This window comes from Protopterus annectens, chromosome 6.part0, assembly GCF_019279795.1.
Source record: "Protopterus annectens isolate FY-2018-M chromosome 6.part0, PAN1.0, whole genome shotgun sequence".
NCBI classification, from domain to species: Eukaryota; Metazoa; Chordata; order Ceratodontiformes; family Protopteridae; genus Protopterus; species Protopterus annectens.
In genome coordinates this window covers 1,250,993,986-1,251,014,659 of record NC_056737.1, presented here as the reverse complement: position 1 = coordinate 1,251,014,659, position 20,674 = coordinate 1,250,993,986, and the positions used below count along the sequence as shown (strand labels likewise).

Below are 20,674 nucleotides of genomic sequence, written 5' to 3'. Positions count from 1 at the left end.
TTGGTTAAATGATTTTCTCCTTAACCTCGGGGTCTTTTCCTATGCAATCTACTTTAATAAGGTTGTTTCCTTTCACTGTAGATTTTATTTACTTCGGTAGACCATCAGTGTGTTTTGCTTTTAAATGTTTCATTATATTTCAATCTGGATGGTACATTTATCTATCTGGGTATAAAACTCCTATGTAAACCTATATGCTGAAGCAATATCTAGGGCAATTTTGCTATAAATTAATTTTCAGACTTCATCATAGAATTTGGTGAGATTTTTGTGTCTGGAATCTTTGAACTCCATTGTACTGGCTTCAGTGGATTTAGATATGGATGTTTTAACATTCCATTCTGGCTCAAAAATATTTACAGAACATTTATTGCACTCACTTTAAAATCCTTAGAGGAAACAAGGAAACTTTTCCCTATGTTTTACTTTTTTATTGAAATTACACATTTCTGAATAATTTTCCCATTAAAAAATACCCTTTCACCATATTGCCATTAACTGTCCATAAAAGTCTCTTATGTATTACTGAAACAAAATTTTGTTATTGGCTTTCACAAATGCATTTCAGAAAATAGCATAATATAGAACCACTTTTAGCATTCTTAATCCACAGTCAGTTTTTCTCATTATGGTATATTCTTTGTTTCGTACTGAAGACATGCCTAACATGTTTTTTTTTTCATGTGACATAGGAAACATTTTCCATTTTTGTACTGTAGCTTGCAACTTAACTGAAACACCTTCCCTCTGACTTTTAACTAGTGCTTCATCCGAAAAACAATTCCTGAAATTCAAAACTTGTTCAAACAGAAAGGCAATCATTTTAAAATGCTATTAAGTCCATCGCCTTCATTTCTTACCTGGACTGATTCTCAGTCCCATCTTCATTAATATATCTTATACTACTATGGTGGTCTATTTGGATCTTTCTACACTGTCAGTAAATAAAACCAAGTCTTCTGCATATCATCTGTGTAAATAAAACTAATACAAATCTCAATTGTGATAGCCATTTTAGTGTTTTATATTATATAACGAAATACACATTCAATCCAAAAATAATGTACATAGAGGACCCTCCCACTGAATTGCTTTACTAGAAAGGCTCTCCCAGACTCTGCTACGCCTTGCTGTGAGGGAAAGGTTTAGTTTGCTTTTTATTTGCTGTATTTTGTATTACTTTATTGCCTTTTTCTATTTTGAATACTGTGATTTGTTTTCCTTATACTGTATTTTACTTGTATTCTGCTTTTAACTGCATATTAAAACATGAAAAGAGACCACAGCTCTTCTCTTGTGAGTCAGGCAGAAATTTTTTTCCCCACCCTCCTACCCGGTTAGTGTTGTGTTCTTAAACACCACTGTCTTTCTAGTTGCCTGCCCCTTATGTTAATTTGACCATATATCTCATTTCCTCTCTGCTTTTACTGGCTTGTGTGAGTAAGCATACAATTATCATTTTGTGAAATCACTTCCCTTTAACTATTTAAATTTATTGGCCATCCTACTGTATTCCATAGTACCAGAATACAAAAGTGACCACCCCCTTTCAATCTATCTTGCTGTTTTAAAAATAGTGACTCTCCACTAAAACTTAACTCTCCACTAAAACTTAACTTTTTAGACAGGTAAAACTTAAGTTACCTACTTGGACATCTAACTCCTCTAGTGCACACTGCAGTGTTTATGATAAACCATTATGTTTCATCTTATCTTTAAGCATCCCTGTTACTATCTCTTGCTCTAAAGCCTGTTGGAAAGCACTAGGAATCTTTAAATTGATATAAGCACACAATGCTTGCCAATAAGGAGAAACTAATCGTAGGTACTAAACAGCCTATAATTGCAAAGTACCTTGCTAAGGTAAGGGAAAAATGGCTCTTGTGCTTTATAAAAAAAAAACACCAAACCAGGTATGTCCAAGGGTCAGCTTCTGATGATTTTTCCTGGTGAATCTGGGCATACTGGGGCAATACAGCAATCACCTCATGTACACAGACAACCCTTTCCTCCTACCACCCAATGCTACAACCTGCGAGAGATGCACTTACATAGACAAACTGGAAGCAAAGCTCTCTCCATCCAAGATTGTGCTAGACAGTCAAAAGGAGAAGGTTAACACCCACACTACATCTCAAGCAACATAGCCCTTCTAAATCCACACCACCACCACCCTCACCTAGCAACACTAAACCCTGATATGCGGAAGCCCTTAACAGTAACCTGCCCAAGCAACAAGGACCTCCAAAGCTGAAACGCAAATAAACACCATTCACAACCAAAGTGTCACATAGCTCACAACACCAGTGTGCTACCCAACAACAGCCTCTAAGGCAAGACAACGTAACCAACACTTTAGTCATAGGTGACTCTATTGTCAGGCACACTGATGTCCCACTCGCCAGGCTGAACAAGGAGAAAATTACAGTCAGCTGCTTGTTGGGTGCCAGGATCCACCACATAACGCATGCACTCAAGTCACTCCACAACAAGTACAAATATGACTCTGTCATTGTCCATGTTGGAGTGAATAATTTGAGATGTACCTCCCTGGACTACATGAAAAGAGACATGGAAGAGCTCTCGGATCATGTGGCCCAGGCAGGACCCTAGCCCTGAGTAGCATCCTGTCTTTGTCCAAAATGATACCACAGTATAAGGACAAAATGACTGACTTCAACAATTGGCTAAGCTTCTGGTGTCATTCAAAGGGAATCCAGTATCTGTATGCCTGAGAGAACATGATCGACAGACCACGATGCTTTGCCAGAGATGGTCTGCACCTGTCACCCCTGGGATTCAGGTTACTGGCTAAGGCTTTTTCCACCCCTATAGTGCCTTTTTAGGCAAAGTTCAAAGGACAAAACCACCACCATAACAGGGACAAGCATGCAAAATCTGAAGGTAATGCTACTCAATGCTAGAATTCTAAACCTCAAAATGCACTTTCTCAAGGCACTCCTAAAAATGTCGAACATCAATATTTGTGCAGTAACTGAGACCTGGTTCAAGGCTCCAGAGAGCACCCCTGCAATACCAGGCTACGACACTTACCACACTTTTCGGCCACCAAACCAGGACCAAAACACTAAAGGTGGAGGAGTGTCCATATTCACCAATGATATTCACATCACCAAGCTAGTTGTTCAACACAACACATCTGAAATTTTCCAGGTGCAACTAACACTAGGTAAGACTGCAATCCAAATTGTAGCTTGCTACAAATCCCCCACCATGCCCTAAGATTCTCACTACATATTTCTAAACATACTGGAAAATATTAAGATACAGCCAAACACCCTAATACTGGGTGATTTCAACTACCCTGCCATTAACTGGGAAACTACTCATGTACAACACCTTTGCTCAACAGTTCTTGGAATTCATAAATTCCAATGCCCTGGATCAACTAATCCATAGCCCTACCACGGGCTCCAATATCCTAGACCTGGTCATTACCAACATGGGAAATCGATGCTCCAAACCTATGGTCACCCCCTCGTTGGTCAGGTCTGACCATAAACTAATCACCCTTGACATCCACATCCCTCCCCCACCCCCAAGTAAGGAAACCTCCGTAAAAAACTTCTCCAAAGCCAACTGCATGCTACTCAAGTCAGAAGTGACAAACTTCATGACACCCATGCAGATGGGAACTGAAAGTTCGACTGCTGAATCCTACACTAAGGCACTGTATGAGCACATCCACTCATGCATGAATTGTGCCATCCCAAATAGAAATAGAACCAAAATGCTCTTCTCCAAAAAAAGGAAGCCAATCTGGTGGTCACCTGCCATAAACAAACTTTGCAACAAAAGGAAGAAACTGTTGCAGAAAAGAGGAAAATCCCAGGATGCAAAAAACTCCCTTACCAGCCTCAGTAAGAAGCTGAGATCCCTCATAAAATCATTCAAAGCTAGTTACGAAAATAAAATTGCCAAATATTCCAAAGACAACCACAAGGCATTCTACAGCTATGTCAAGAATCTAAATGGCAATGCTCAGATCTGCTCTGAGCTACAACAGAATGGAACCTTGACGATTGGATGGGAGATAGGAAATTCACCCCAGGGATCACGTCAGTCACCCTGCTAGACAGGGATTTGGGAAGTAAATATTGTGGGAAGAAATAGCTACGGAATTGTTATGCCTAAGCTTGTATAGGCCCTAGGGCCAATAGCCTAGTAACAGCCTATGAATCTATGAACTTAATTCCACATTGGATGTTTCAACATAGTCAGTCGCTAGTGGTCAAACATTAATGATCATTATTTTTTGTTATCTGTGATATTATTCTCTTGTTAATCTGTAATGTATCTATGAAATATATAAAATATAATTAATAAACTATAAACAAGGATATTTTAGTGCCAAAGGAAGAAAGAAAATGCTTGGAGACCAGTTCTGGATCTTTCTTTCCTAAACCTGTTTTGTGATAACCCCCAACTTCAAAATGATGATACTTCACAACCTGTTACCTCTTCCTCATTCAAATTTCCTGATGGCACTAGACTTAAAAGATGCTAATCATCACATCCATATTCATGCAGGCAGGTTTTGTGTGTCCGGATCACATTATCAGTTCTCTGCCTTACCCTTTGGACTATGCACTGCACCAATTGCAGGCTATAGGGTATCTACATTTTCGAAATTTTGATGACTTGCTTATAAACTGTATGGCAGACAACCTGGGAAGAACAAGGACAGACCCCCCAAATGGAAACTAGATGAGGGGGTATTCCAAGATTTGATCTATCTGTGGGGAGTTTCTCAAGTCAACATCTTTGCCTCCTCACTAATCAGCTGTCAAGATTATGCTCCAGGACTCCATTGAAGAAGGCCTGGAAGATAGTTATATTTTCTTTTCCTTAGAAAGGAATGTTCCTGTATGCCTTCCTACCCTTTCCATTGATATCCATGGTTCTTCTGAAGATTCAGAAGGAATCCCCCAAGATCATTATGGTGACTCCTTCTGGCCCAGGCAACACTGGCTCTCCCTTTTGGAAATGACTAGGGGCAATTACCACAAGCTTTCTTACAGATTGGATCTACTCACAGAAGAGCAGGGATGTTTGATACACCCCAACACCCATCAACTTTAATCGTCTGCCTAGATGATAGGGTCTTAATTCCTTTTAAGCACCTGTTTACTGAGGACATGCAGTGGTCACTAATAGAGGCAAGGGAACCTGCTACTAGAAAATCATTTATTAACAAATGGAAAAAGGTTTTCTAGTTGGTGCCAACAACATAACTAGCACACATTCAGGGCTAGTTGTTCTCTGGTTTGAAAAGTTACTGCTTTATGGCTTTTCTTACTCTTCTACCAAGGGTCAGTTATCAGCATGTCTGCCCATGGTCCTCCTTTTTCAACCCAGTCTCATTCCAAAATGTTTTGAAAGTGGTTTTGCATACAAGGCCTACACAAAAACTAGTGGCACCACCTTGGGATCTTAATTTTGTGTTAAAGAAGCTAACACTTGATCCATTTGAACCAGCAAACCTGGCTAACTTGAGGTTCTTAACATGGAAAATAGTTTTACTGATTGTTCTGACCTCTACAAGAAGAGTATCTGAGTTGCAAGCTAGTAAGGTGAGTTAACCCTACACCATTTTCCACAGGAATAGCATTTTTTTGATAACTAATCCTTCTTTTATGCCTAAAGTGGCATCTGAGATTACTTTGTCAAACTATCCATCTCCCTGTTTTCTTTCCTGGACCAGAAAGTGAGGGAGACAGGATAGACCATACCTTGGGTGTCCACAGAGAACTTGAGTACTATCCTGACAGAACTAAATCTTTCAGATCAATTGTTCATTTCTTGTGAAGGTAAGAAGAAGGGACTACCTGTGTCAAAACAGACTATTTTAAAATGGTTGTCATGGTATCCAATCACATTTTCCTGGCCTTTTCCATTAGACACCATTTTTACATCTAGTAAAGTAAAAGGTTTAATCACTTCTACCACTTTATATCCCACTTATCATCATAATTTTCCATATCCATATTCTGTCTTTTACTTAATTAAAAAAGTTTGCACTTGTTGCATTATATCACTAGCAGGACTCACATACTGTCCAGCGGTCATTCGCAGACTGTCCATGTGACTGTCATTTTTACTTTCTTTAACTTCACTTGCAGTACTTGATGTGTTTTACCCTGTTTCCAGTACTTTTCGCTGATTAAACTATAGACTTGTATTCTGCTCACAATTTCTAAAGTCCTTACTAATACAACTACCATCCTTCGTTTCTAAGATGACTTGTTTATATTCATGCATTAACAAGCCGTAGTCTTCAAACTCTTTCCTTTTCTCTTTATGCTTCCTCTGCTTATATTCTATAATGTTGTTCCTTTTAAGCGAGCAACACCATTCCATCCAGGTTTTATAGGCAAACCACAACTGTACATGATCTTGTCAAAGCCGAGGTTAAATAAAGGGATACTTTATATTTCCCACATAGGTTTTCCTTGAGCTTAAATATCTCGGGATAATCCTGCTGATATATTTTTTGTTATTGTCCAAGTTTGTCAGTAAAGCGGTCTGAGAACACATTTCTCACTATTTTCTTATTTTGTTCAAGTAAATGACTTAAGTAAAGATATAAGGTTTAATTCACAAAGGTTACTGTGAATTGAAAACAAAGTGTATAGTTCTTGGAAAACATTTCTGATTCAGAGACACAGCCCTGTCATAGTGCTGCAGCATGAAGATATATAGTGTCTGCTGGGCTGTCTCGGTACCCATTCTAAAACACTAATGATGCATTATGGGGGGAGCCATATGCTAAATAGCCATGTGCTCTACCCCAGAACTGCCAGTGGTAAAGCATTTATTCAGCAATCAGTCAGCTGCATGAATTAACACAGCTGCTCATGTTAATAAACATGGCCAAATGATTGTGTTCACCCTTTACAGTAGGAGTGTCAGGGTGTCTAGCAGACAGACAGTGCTGTGGGTGTGTGTGTGTGTGTGTTTGTGTTTGATGGGCTGCATCTGTGACTGTGTGTTATGTGGGTTAGTGAGGGAGACAGGATGTGTGTGTGTAATGTATGTGTGAATGTGTCTATGAGATGGAGGCTGTCATACCTTTGCACACCCCTAGACTAACAAGGAAATCCTACAGCATTGAAGGGAGCACTTATCAAAGGTGTGGGTCAGGATGGGGACACTGTACATCATGGATAATAGGTGCATTGTGTCTAAAAGGCATTTAACAAAGATATTGACTAACTACTAAAACAGTTACCTATGCTGTTATTTCTTCCAAAAAAATGCATTTTGTTGCTGTTTTTACTGAATTAATCTAATATATTTTATAAATGTTATTTTTTTTACTCGTACCATATTTACTATGATGTAATCTGAAATGTTTATGTGAAATGCGTAGTATGTATTTGTATTTTTCTGGAGCTTTTCTCCCCAGGACTCTATTGAAAATGGGCTCCTTTGTGGCCCAATGGACCATCCTAGCAAACAAACTGCAAATAAAATAAATAAAATATTGGTCAGGAGGAAACACTGGACACTGTAGCTAACTCTAATAATGTGTTTTAAGGGGATACACTAGACAATCTCGACGTACTGAAATGTCGAAATTCAGTAAGTCGTGACCGAATAGTGGAAAGGGCAGTTAACCGAAACTACACTATGCCGAATCTGCAAATGTTGAATCCGCCCCTATCATGGTGTCACGTTTGTGACATGTGGTGCGGTTTGTGGATTTATCTGGGGTTTCAGGTAAGTGTTGTGTCTTTGAGGATAATGGGTAGGGATTTTAGTGTTTGTGAGTGTGTGCGGTGGTGTTTGTTGTGTGTTTGTGTGTTTAGTGCGACCTCGGAGTTAGAATATATAAGTAGGGGGGTGTGGGGGTGCAGGGGGGCTTGACCCCCTGCTTATAGAGGTTAAGTGTGTTTGTGTGTGTTGTTATGTTTGTTTAGTTAGGTAGGTGTATGTGTGTGTGTGATTATGTCCTGGTTTGTGTGTGTGTGTGTGTGTGTGTGTGTGTGTGTGTGTGTGTGTGTGTGTGTGTGTGTGTGTGTGTGTGTGTGTGTGAATGGTCGCGATTGTAGTAGTTGTGATTGTGGATTTTCGTGTATGTGGTTTTTCGACTATTGAGTCTTGAAATACTAAAATTTGACATTTCAGTATTTCAAGATTGTATAGTGAATCTGTTTTAAGGGACTTATTAAAGAAAGAAAGACAATGTAGGTCGGGGAACCACTAGGCACCAGGGGTGCATTAAATAGCATGCCTTAAAGGCCCTATAAAGAATTCGAACTCTGTGCCATTCCACTGAAGATATTAGTCCTCTACACCACCACCACCAGACACCAGGGGAATAAAATGGAATAACAAGTAAATCTAAAAATGAGGGTGAAAGACTTTGAACCCTGTACGCTATGCAAACTGATAAGTAGTCTAGTAAGCTTTTTTACAATATAATGATGTTCTCAGGCATTATTCAAGGCCTGCAACACTCCATGATTAATGAGGGAGAGGGCCAGGGCACATATAATCATACCTTTCAATCTTGTAATGCAGGAAATCTAGATAAAGTCAAAAATATTGAGGGGACATAGACATACAATCAGGATGGATTTTAATTATTCCTCTTATAAACACAGAAAATCACTAGAATAACAGCTTTTGCATTAGCAAGCATTTACTGAATGATATGAACTCTGAAACTCTAATATCTGACATAAGTAATTGACTGCAATCATTCATGATTTACAAAGGCAGAAAAGCAATAAATGGAGACATTGGAACATTCTGCGAACTCAGAAATAGGAACAGGATATGTGAGTGTGTGCGTGTGTGTGTGTGTGTGTGTGTGCGTGTGTGTGTGTGTGTGTGTGTGTGTGTGTGTGTGTGTGTGTGTGTGTGTGTGTGTGTGTGTGTGTGAGTGAATGTGGGTACCAGTGCTGATTCAGTTTGTTGGGTACCATTGTTTACTACTGTACTCAGCCAATAATGAGGTTGTCCCTAACTTTGACTTATGTGCCTCTGAATCACAAATTACAGCATCATGGAAACCGACTCTTTTTACCACAGCCCTTATCTCAAGTGCTGCAATTCTTTCTGATTTTTCAGGATAATCTACTCTAGTAGCTCAATTATCCTTGAAGTAAGTAGGCCCTTCAGACCTCCTAGGACATACTCTGTTTTTATTGCCCGATGTAACATAACCGTCTTCTGGTTTCTTTTCCTTTTCTTGCATCTGTCAAACTGGAATTAATACCCCCCTCCATATAGCAGTGTATTCCACAGTTTTATTCCACGATTGTTTCCTTTTGATTGAAGTTATATAAGCATACACATTAAATATTCTCCATTCGTTACTTCCATTTTCTATATCCACTATTAAACTTGTTCCTGGTTCAACTACATTCACATATAAAATGCAAACATTTTATAGTAAAATACGTATCAAAACCCTAGAATACTCTTCTGGTTCAAATGACAAGAACCCTTTTTCCCTCCAAAAAATTCCCTAAATGATATTTTTACCATTAGAACATTTCCTAATAACTGGAACATATTAACTTTACATCCAAATTGCTTGTCCAGCTTTGCAAATCCCTAACTTGTACATTAGAAATCCAGCTGTAACAATCCAGTAATTGTTTCTGTTTTGAATATCTGCACCTTTTGACCTTTTTTACAGTTTTTAGTTAGAAATGACTTGGTTCCACTTTAGTGAGAGTAGAATAGACCTGAGTAATTTTCTGACCTACGACTGCATAAAGAAAACAAGAGTGTTCTGTTTTTGATTGGCCACAGGGTCATGTTTGTGGGTTTTTTTTATTGACTCTCCTCTGGTATTTAAGAGCCACTGTTGCACAATGCTTGGCTCACAGCCTACGAGTACACTAAGGCTTATATTACCATTCCATTGTTTCAGAACTTGTTTTTTTCATTTTTGCATTTTTTTGTCACAGCTGCATTGAATGTTTATGTGTTGAAAAATCTTTTTTGCAGTATTTAGTTAGAACTTTTGCTCTCGACACAGTGATGGCCTAGCAGTGTCTGTACAGTTGCAGATATCTTGCAGTGTAATTCTCCCTTGTAGTCTGTGTAGACACCGCTCTCTTGCAGTGTAAGTTTGCCTTCAAATGCCCTTCTTGTCTAGACAGATTTTGTAACTATTAGAACATCTAGTTTGAGCATAGCTGAGCGTTGCTTATCAAGTTCCTTGTTTTATTGACCTATTCAATATTTAAATTTCTCTCACTCCTCCCTAGTAGGTCAGTAGCCATGGATATGCACTTTCCAACCCTCTCTGTGTAGCTATTCTGGTTGAGATGGGTATACTGAGGCATTATAGCAATTGCGTCATGTACACTGACAACCCACTTATTTTTAATAAAACAGATAAAGTGCACAAGAGGAGTAAGTGCGCTTTAACAGAGGAGGCAAAACTCTCCCATACAACCAAAAATTAATGCTATAGAGGTTGTCAGTGACACTTACACCTTGCCTATTGCACAGGATAAAGATACTGCACATAAAACTACTTATGCTGAGGCACTTGCAGGTAACCTTTCTAAAACACTAAAACTTCCTGCACAGCACATTCAAAAAAGGGCCCTCAGCCATCATGTAAACATTCTGTTAAAATACTACTCACATCCACACATAGTAACACTGTATCTAGTGCATCTACTGCTTAGCCTTTAAAGCAAACCAGTGCACAGCCAGATTTCCTGGTCTTTGGTGATTCTATACTGAGGTACACTGGGGGGTCTGAATGGAGAGATGATAGGGGTCCAAATGGAGAGTGGACAGATGATAAAAACAGCAAGCAAAGGAGAGCAGCATTGCAGGAATTTAATTCATGCTTAATTGTTGGTGTGTACCTTCATGAGGTAGACCCTGTTTTTACAAAATCTCACCAAAATGAGACAGATATACAGACTGTATTTACATAGCATATACCATGGACAGAAGATAGAAGTAGGTTAAAAAATTAAAAAAAAAAAAAAAAAAACAGCTGGGTGCAGATGTCCCAGGACAAAAAAAGTGCCCAGTCCTGGTAGGCACACTTGTGCCAGGACTGGAAAAAATGACAGTGTAGAATCTCCAAGACACGTCTGCAATGAGTTTAGCCCCTCCCCCCGCCATTATAGAAAGAAGTAGTCAACAAAAAAAAAAAAAAACTGAGAGGCGAAAAAAGAGCCATAAAGATGATAGAGTGGACTACTGAGGATAAGTAAGAGATTATGTATTGTTACTTTCATGCTAGAAGCCCAGAATTTCTAGACAGAGGATATACAAAAAGATTAAGAGAGAAATGTTTAGAAAGGTACAGGGGAGTTACAGGGTTCACTGGAAACTTAAATATACACACAGCATTCTTCCAAATAGGCAGTCTGAGTCCATTCAATCCAACCACAATTTAATTAGGAGAAACTCTGTACGACGTCTGGCCTTGTGCTTTAAGTAAGTGTTAGAGGCATTCAGTCTTCTGCGTATATTTTAGCCTGCACAGTGACTAGTCTGAAGACAAGTCCTTCAGTGTCCTTGTTTGTAAGCAATAGCCTTATAGTCTCTAAACCCTCCTCCACTGACATCCTGCTGGTCAGCCTTTTCTCTCTCTTTCCTAATAGACACTGACATTTACTCCCAGTACTCAAACTATTTCTTTCTCTTATATTTTTCTTCACTTCTTCTAGACGTGTTACTCCGATTATTTATATCCTCCTGTGGAACTGCATGCCTTCAAGGAAGTCACCCTTGGTCTCCCCCTTCCTTTCTTATTTCTCCTTGCCTGAGACAGTTACTAAAGCATTTTCAGCTTTGAGCTAGTATTTGTGCACAGTTGATATCGATTCAGTGCACTCAACTGTCTCTTAATGTGTTTTTATTTTTCTGTAGAAAAGTCCCTGCAAGCAAATAGATATGCATGTATCAGCAAAGTCTGCAGTTTGAACACCAGTCTGTGGACTATATTTGTATGTAAACTATAAATATCATGGCAGCCTAAAACAAAAAACTTTGTCTACTGTAATATCTCCATTTCCTTAGACCATAGAAGCCCCTTTGGTACTTTCAACTTTAACTTGCTCAATTCATTGCTTTTAGCAGTCCACTGTCTCCCTTCCTTAAGTTTATTTCTCTTATTGTGTAACCACTTTTGAGTTCTCAGCCAGTATTTTGGCAGAGCTGAACTAATGCATTCTGGCTTACATTTTTGCATTGTTTTGAGTGTCTTTGGGGCTTGAGGTAGGCTTTTGCACTTTGCATTTCAAAGTCCATAGAAACCTCCTTACATTATGCAATTGTTCAAACAGTCAAGTGCAATTTTTATTGTTATCACCATTAGTCAGGTCAAGGTGATATTGGACTAACACTCCTACTAAAACTGTGTCCTAGAGCAACAAAACCAAGACATTTCATGTACTAGCACAGAGGCTTTTAAAATTGCATCGTTACTTTTACTTATTTATTAGCAGATTTGTGGCTGTTTATGTTAAGTCACTGTTTTCACTGTCTCTTGACAAGGTTTCAATCCACTTTATTTGCCCTTGCTAATGCTCAGGCTCACTCCACTCTTCTACCCTACACCCAAATCCCACCCCCCCTTACTCTACAGTTATACCTCCGCAGCACCATCCACATATTCCTCTAACCAATACTATTACTTCCTTCCAGTAGGAAAACAATCAGTACATTTACTACCAATAGTAACACCCACTCTAGTTTACCATCCATGACTCTGTCACAAATTGACTTAATCCTTGCCTCCTATAACTATCAAATTACATCTCTACAACCAACCTACTACCCTACTAACATTTGCTATGCTAATTTACAACACAGATAAAACCAAAGTTAAATAACATGTCCCTAAGTTAGATTATTTTACTGTTCCTCCTCACTCTACTAGACTTTATCACCAGTTATCAAATCCATCTTCTTCAAATACTTAGGACTTCAACCAATCCTCAAAAAGAATATTAGTATATTTTTCCATAACACTCTATCTCTACAAACAAACTACATCTGATTTATTTTTCTATAAGTATCCTAAAACTAAGCATCCAAATTTACAATCAAATACCAAATCAAAACCAAAATATAACTGGCCACACTCTTCCCTCTGTAAAATATCAATTCAAAAAATTAGAGGAGATATTCACCCGAGCCCTGGTCCCACTATTCATAAAACCATCACTTCTAAGCCCAAAATTAACCAGTCACCTACTATATCTCAGTAAAATACAGAATTCAAACTCACCTTACTAAATATGAACCCAATAAGTATGTGCAGTAAAATGCAGACATACATGCTTAAATTGCCACATACACTCTGGATATAGTCATAACTACCAAAACTAGGTTAAAAAGGAAATAAAGAACAATGAGATCATCCTCCACAAGATACAATATACTCAGGCATGACCGGCAACAAAACAAGCATGCAGATAGTGTAGCAATCATGTGTAGACATTCCTTAACCATTACCTTACTTGTCAAATTTAACAATGCTGAACTACTAATGACATCCTAAAAATCAACAACAGGAAAACTCTGTATTTAACAGCAACTTACATACCACCAGGGAATAATGCTGATACTGCTGAAAGCATCCTGAATTGGATAGCCCAACAAATTAATCATGAAACTATAATACTTGGAGACTTAAATATAAACTGGCAACTCATACATTCCAATAACCCACTGAATATATAAACTTGTACAACTTCAGACAATTAATAACCACACCTAGTAGGATCAATAAAACTTCCGGACACAATCGGGATTGGATTGGATTCTTACAAACAAACCAGACAAACTGACAAAACTAGGCTGCTTCTCAAATAGCATAAGAGACCACATACCAACATATGCTATTAGAACTCACCATAACCTAGATAAACATATTAACTATAATCAAATATGGAATACAACCAATTTCAGTAAATGAAACACTAAAACATTATAACTGGAATGTACTTAGAACAATGCCACTAGATAGTGCTGTAGAACACTTTAATAACGTATTCTTACAGACCTTAAATAATCTAGCAGCAGTACATAATAAAAGAGTAAAGTGCAACCCTGCACCACGGCTGACAAAGGGAAAAAAATCATGATGTAAAGGGATAAAGCCTGGAAAAACTAGTATAAAAATAGAACTCAAAATGCCCTCCAGCAATTTAGAGATCTTAGAAACCTTGCAAAGCTCCATGTCAGACAGGATAAGCAAACAGATTATACCAACCTATAAAGACAAACATATCAACATACCAAAACTTTTTTGGTCATCACTAAATAAACTACTCCACCCTGGCAAGACCACTAGTCCCTTTTCAAAAACAGATGATATGACAGACTCTATCTCTACACAGTTTAATTCCTACTATAAACAATCAATATTATTTCTCTTAGACACTAACACATCTGCCCCCCTTACTCTATCCTTGTCCAATGAGAATCACACACAGCTCTTCAGTTTTAGTCCAGTACCTACCTCACTTGTAAGGAAGTTGTTCCTTAAACTAAAATCTACTTCTGTAACTCTAGACCAACCACCATCAGACCACGTAATAATGGCTGCAGATGTCATAACCTTTCCTGTGTTCATACTAATCAATAGGTCTATAGCAGAAAGATATGTCCATCACTGTGGAAAAATCATACATCATACCACTGCACAAAGGCAGCACATCTACAGAATTTAATAACTACAGACCAATAGCGATTCTCTCCCACTTTCCAAAATATTAGAGAAATGCACCCATATGTAGCTGATGCAGTACTTAACCTCAAATAACCTGCTGTCAGAAACACTACATGGCTTTAGGCCCAGCACAGCACCGCTACTGCTCTACTACATTTTACCAGTATAATAAACCGACATAGAAACCATGGTCTGCTTGTGTTCAGCATGTTCTTAGACTTGTCATAGCATTTGACACTGTCTCGCACCAGTAACTGTGCATTCAACTCTCCTCAATAGGACTTTCACAATACTCCTTGTTGCAGTTCATTAGTTTAATATCCGGAAAGCAACAAGCAATTAAATGGCAACAAACCTACTCATCCTTTCAACCAGTTACTACAGGTGCCCCTCAGGGCTCTATCCTGAGTCCTGTACTATTTAATATATTTATTAATGACCTCCCCACCTCAACTCACCATGCTAGTCTAGTTCAGTATGCAGATGACTCAATATTAATGTGTGTAGCCTCAGCAAGGAATAAGCTCCAAGACATTACCCTAAAATCTTTCTCCTCTGTAGAAACCTGGCTTACAGAATCAAACCTCCCACTCAACTGCAAGAAAACTAAGTTAATGCTTTTCACCTCAAAATGTTGCCAAAATCAAAAACAATCTTTTACCATAAAGTCAGTAAATAATACTGTCATTGAAACTATAACTGACAGTAAACTTCAAGGCATTATAATAGATGTCAATCTCAAATATGACCACCATATATTTTACACCATTAAATCTACACACCAGAAACTGGCTTCCTTTAGAGGATCAGTGGATTTTTTACAGATATTGCAAGAAAAACTCTAGCCACCACCTTATTACTGCCAACTCTCTTATACACCACTTCTATCCTAACACACATAAATAATAAGAAAGAAACTTGTATCCTGCTACAATAAAATAACTAAATTTTCCACCAGTCTCCCTCATAGGACTGATCACAGTATTTGCTTAAAGCAATTAAATTGGCTTGAACTGCACAACTGTCTAACAAATTCTCAACTGACTACAGCACACAAACTCATTTATCATCCAGAAAAATGCCCCGAACTACAAAATTTATTACTACCTTACTGTCCAGCAAAGGGCCTCCATTCTAATAACAAATTCTTATTACTTAAAAATAAATCAAATAATGTTGCAGGAGACTCACTCTACTCCCAGTGCATTGTTAAACTCTGGAGTAGTATCCCCATGCAAATAAAACTCTCTGACAAACTCAGTGGTTTTAAATCACTGTTTAAAGAAGATCATAACCAATCCTGGTCCTGTACATGCTCATCACAGGGTTAAAACGTTTTCACTGTATAATATTATCCAAATACTCTCTTTAAACATAATATTCTCAACCTCTTACTGAAATTACTTTTCCACAGAAGATGTTACATCAATGGTGCTTCACTTATCCATGGCCCACCTGGAAGATAAGAACGGTTATGTGTAAATACTGTTCATAGACCTTAGCTCTGCCTTCAACACAGTATGGTGCTTCACTTATCCATGGCCCACCTGGAAGATAAGAACGGCTATGTGTAAATACTGTTCATAGACCTTAGCTCTGCCTTCAACACAGTATGGTGCTTCACTTATCCATGGCCCACCTGGAAGATAAGAACGGCTATGTGTAAATACTGTTCATAGACCTTAGCTCTGCCTTCAACACAGTATGGTGCTTCACTTATCCATGGCCCACCTGGAAGATAAGAACGGCTATGTGTAAATACTGTTCATAGACCTTAGCTCTGCCTTCAACACAGTATGGTGCTTCACTTATCCATGGCGCACCTGGAAGATAAGAACGGTTATGTGTAAATACTGTTCATAGACCTTAGCTCTGCCTTCAACACAGTATGGTGCTTCACTTATCCATGGCCCACCTGGAAGATAAGAACGGCTATGTGTAAATACTGTTCATAGACCTTAGCTCTGCCTTCAACACAGTATGGTGCTTCACTTATCCATGGCCCACCTGGAATATAAGAACGGTTATGTGTAAATACTGTTCATAGACCTTAGCTCTGCCTTCAACACAGTATGGTGCTTCACTTATCCATGGCCCACCTGGAAGATAAGAACGGCTATGTGTAAATACTGTTCATAGACCTTAGCTCTGCCTTCAACACAGTATGGTGCTTCACTTATCCATGGCCCACCTGGAATATAAGAACGGTTATGTGTAAATACTGTTCATAGACCTTAGCTCTGCCTTCAACACAGTGATCTCCCAACATCTCCTAAAGAAACTTGACCGACTGGAAATAAACACTCCCCTATGCAATTGGATACCGGAGTTCCTCACAACAGACAACAAATAGTACACTTGGCAATAATATCTCTGAAAACATCACTATGAGCATGCGGTGTTCCTCAGGGCTATGTTCTGAGCCCTCTGTGGTTCACCTTGTTAACTCAAGACAGCTCTGCCAAGCTTAGATCAAACTGCATTATCATGTTTGCAGACAACATGATTGTCATTGGTCTCATTAGCAATGAAGACGAATCAGCCTACAGGGAGGAAGTTAGTCAACTCATCATCTGGTTCGACAACAACAACCTCGCACTAAACATGAACAAGAACAAAGAGATCATTGTCAATTTCAGAAGAAGGCATAAATCACACTCTCCACTAACAATCCATAATGAACTAGTGGAGAGAGAGGAAAGCATAACATTCCTGGGGGTACAAATCACAGATGACCTATCGTAGAGCATTAATACTACTGCCATTGTAAAGAAAGTGCAGCAATGCCTTCATTTCTTGTGAAAGATAAGGAAGGTAAACCTCCCCTTGCCAATCCCCCCTACCTTCTACAGAGACACCATAGAGAGTATAAATGCTCCACCTTAGAAAAATGGCCCTCCAGAAACTGGTTAGGGTGGCAGAGAAAATCATTGGGACCACAGTCCTAGCCCTCCAAGAAATATACCTGTCATGGTGTCTCAGCAGAGCCAGCAAGATAACCAGATATACTACTCACCCTTGCCATGGGCAGTTCACCTATGTATCTTCTGGTAAATGCTACCGCAGTATGAGATGCAAAACAGCCAGATTCAATAAGAATTTCTTCCCACAGGCCATTAGACTACTAAACTCACACTAACTCCACACTATGTTGAACTCTGAATTCTGCAAAAAGGTTGCTGAAAATTCCAATGACAATACCTTATATTTTTTGTGCAACAATATTTCTGTGCAGTAACTCCACTGAGAATCTTAAATTCATATTGTTGTGTACTAATCAAAGCTGTAAAGCAACTGTGGAATAATGATTGCTGTAAGAATTGATAATATTGTTGTTGTATCTTTCGGCTTTTCCTGGTTAGGGGTCGCCACTGCGGAACTCTGGTCTGCTAATGATTAGCAGTAGATTTTTACATACCGAGTTGCCAGCCCTGATGCACAACCTTCAATGAAGGTACGCCCATTCACGCATGTCTCCCCACAAAAGTACTGTACCGTAAATAGCTGGAAACACTGTATGCAATGAGACTGGGAAACAAAAGTCTTAATTACCCAAGCTCGTGCTGAACAGGTGTCAGTCTCTTCTTTATGTACCAAGTCTTGTGCACTTTTCAGAATGAATTCTCCAAACACTGTAGTCCATTTAATAAGGCTTTATTAGATATTCACAATATCCGAATACTGTCTTCATTAACAGCACTGATAAACAATTCAAGTTGCTACACATCATATTCTGATTGTCCTGAACAATGTAAACTGACAGTCTTTAGATGACCTGTTTTCTGTACTCAGGCTCAAGTGTTTGACATCTTCTCTGAAGTGACAGGTCAAATGAACTTACTAACCTTAACTGACTGCTATCCTGAACACAACATATTATATTGCTTTAGTCCACCTTGGTCTCAGGCTTTGTATGTGCTTATTTGAACATTGCATTAGTAACATTCTGCAGCTGACAAGATTATATCTTTTCCTTGAGAAAAGAACATTCTGTCTGTACACTTTATGCTTATCTTTCCTTTTTAGTAAACTGTCTTCCATGCTTGGCCAGCAAGATTATTTCCCTTTCTGCTTAACTGTCTTTTATGCATAAATGAAACAATTTATTTTATCCTTTAGCCTGTCTAATGTCTAATAACTACTTTAAAATGGAAATCCCTAATCTAACAGTTGCCCTTGAGGTCACTGACAAAAGACTACTGGGACCTACTTCTGTAGTTACTTTACATTTATATTGCTGACTATTGTATTCAGCTTTATACTACCTGACTCATAATTTGAAAATAAAAAATAAAAAAAATTTGGTAAACCTGCAATTTTAATTTTGACCACTGGGTGTTACTTGAGCATTTATGTCCTGTTTGGATTGAAATGTTTAAACTTGCATTTTTAATTTTGACCACTAGGTGTCACTTAAGCATTTATGGTCTGTTTGGATTGAAGTCTTTTAGGTTTATAGGTTCATAGGTTCATACTAGGCTATCTGCCCAAGGGCATTTATAAGCCTAGCCCATAGTTATGTGGCTTTCGCCACCCCTTTAGTTTGAATAAAACTATGCCTATTATTTTGCTGTGCCTCTGTCAAGCAGTGACACTGAAGTAATCCCTGGGGTATATCTGCAATCTCCCATCCATTGGTCAAGATTCCTCTTGAACAAGGCCAGCGAGGTGCTCTGCCTCACATGCACCGGGATTTTGTTCCACAGCATAGGGAGTCTCTGGGTGATGAATCTGTACCTCCAGCATGTTCTATTAATAACCGTGTCAAGGTTTAAGTCTCCCGCCCTTGTGGTTCTGAGGGATCTAGATTTTTTGAGGTGAAGTATATTCATCAAATCTGGGTTTGACATGGCCTTATATGTCAGGCACAGGTCACCTCTGAGCAAGCGGTATGAGACTGAATAGAGCTGGAGTTCTTTCAGTCGGGCAGCATAAGACATATTTTTGAGACCCTTTATCCTTTTGGTGAGGAACTTTTGGGGCCTTTCCAGCTGCTGCAGGTGTCGGGTCAGATACATTCCGAATGGGGCATTGTACTCAATCATAGGTCTAATGAGTGATGAATACAGGGGGACGATGACCTCCCTTGATCTAGATGTGAATCCCTTCATGATCAGGTGGGCAATGTAGAAGGTTTTCCTGACTACTTTAGCAACATGAGTGTCAAACGAAAGGCTAGTGTCAACCTGGGTCCCCAGGTCCCTGATGACTTCTTCTGTGCTCAGTGGATTGCCACCTATATGGTAGCTAGGGGTAACCTTGTTTTTCCTGAAGGGTATGACTATGCATTTCTTGGCATTTAACTTTAGGCCATGGCTCTGGCACCAGTTATCCGTTTCTGTGAGGCCCTTCTGAAGGATATCTGTGTCAGAAGTGTTTTCGACTATGGCGCCCAGTTTGCAGTCATCAGCAAACTTTGTCAGCCATAACCCTCCTGTGTTTGCTTGTACTTCAGAAAAGTAGAAGCCGAACAAGAGTGGACCCAGGACTGAGCCCTGTGGGACACCACTTGTGACAGGCTTAGCGTCTGACATGGCTCCAGCAACTCTGACCCTGTGGGTTCTGTCACTTAGCCAGTTTGCAACCCATCTTGTGATGTATGGGTTTACATTCAAGCTGATGAGTTTTTCGATGATACCTGAGTGGGGTATTGTGTCGAAGGCCTTTGCCAGGTTGAGGTAGGCTGTATGGACTGCCTTTCCCTCATCAATGGCCTTGGTGACTGTTTCAAAAAAGTCAACCAAGTTTAAAAGGCATGATCTGCCTTTGACAAAGCCAAACTGGGTTGGATCCAAAGTCTGCAAGTTCCCTATGTCTTTATTTATGAGTTCCATTATGATCCTCTCCATGGCTTTGCAGATAAGGCTTGTCAAGCTAATGGGATGGTAATTTCCAGGGTCGGTGGAGGCACCGCCCTTGTGAAGTGGGACCACAGTCGCCGTGCGCCACTCCTTGGGTACATATCCTGAGGTGATGCTAAGA

At 39.1% G+C, this 20,674-nt stretch overlaps 1 protein-coding gene across 8 annotated transcripts in view; it reads left to right on the top strand.

Moving 5' to 3' along the window:
* ACVR1C (activin A receptor type 1C) overlaps nt 1-20,674 on the top strand; it is a 1,029,031-nt gene that overhangs the window by 351,660 nt on the left and 656,697 nt on the right. The window lies entirely within an intron of this gene.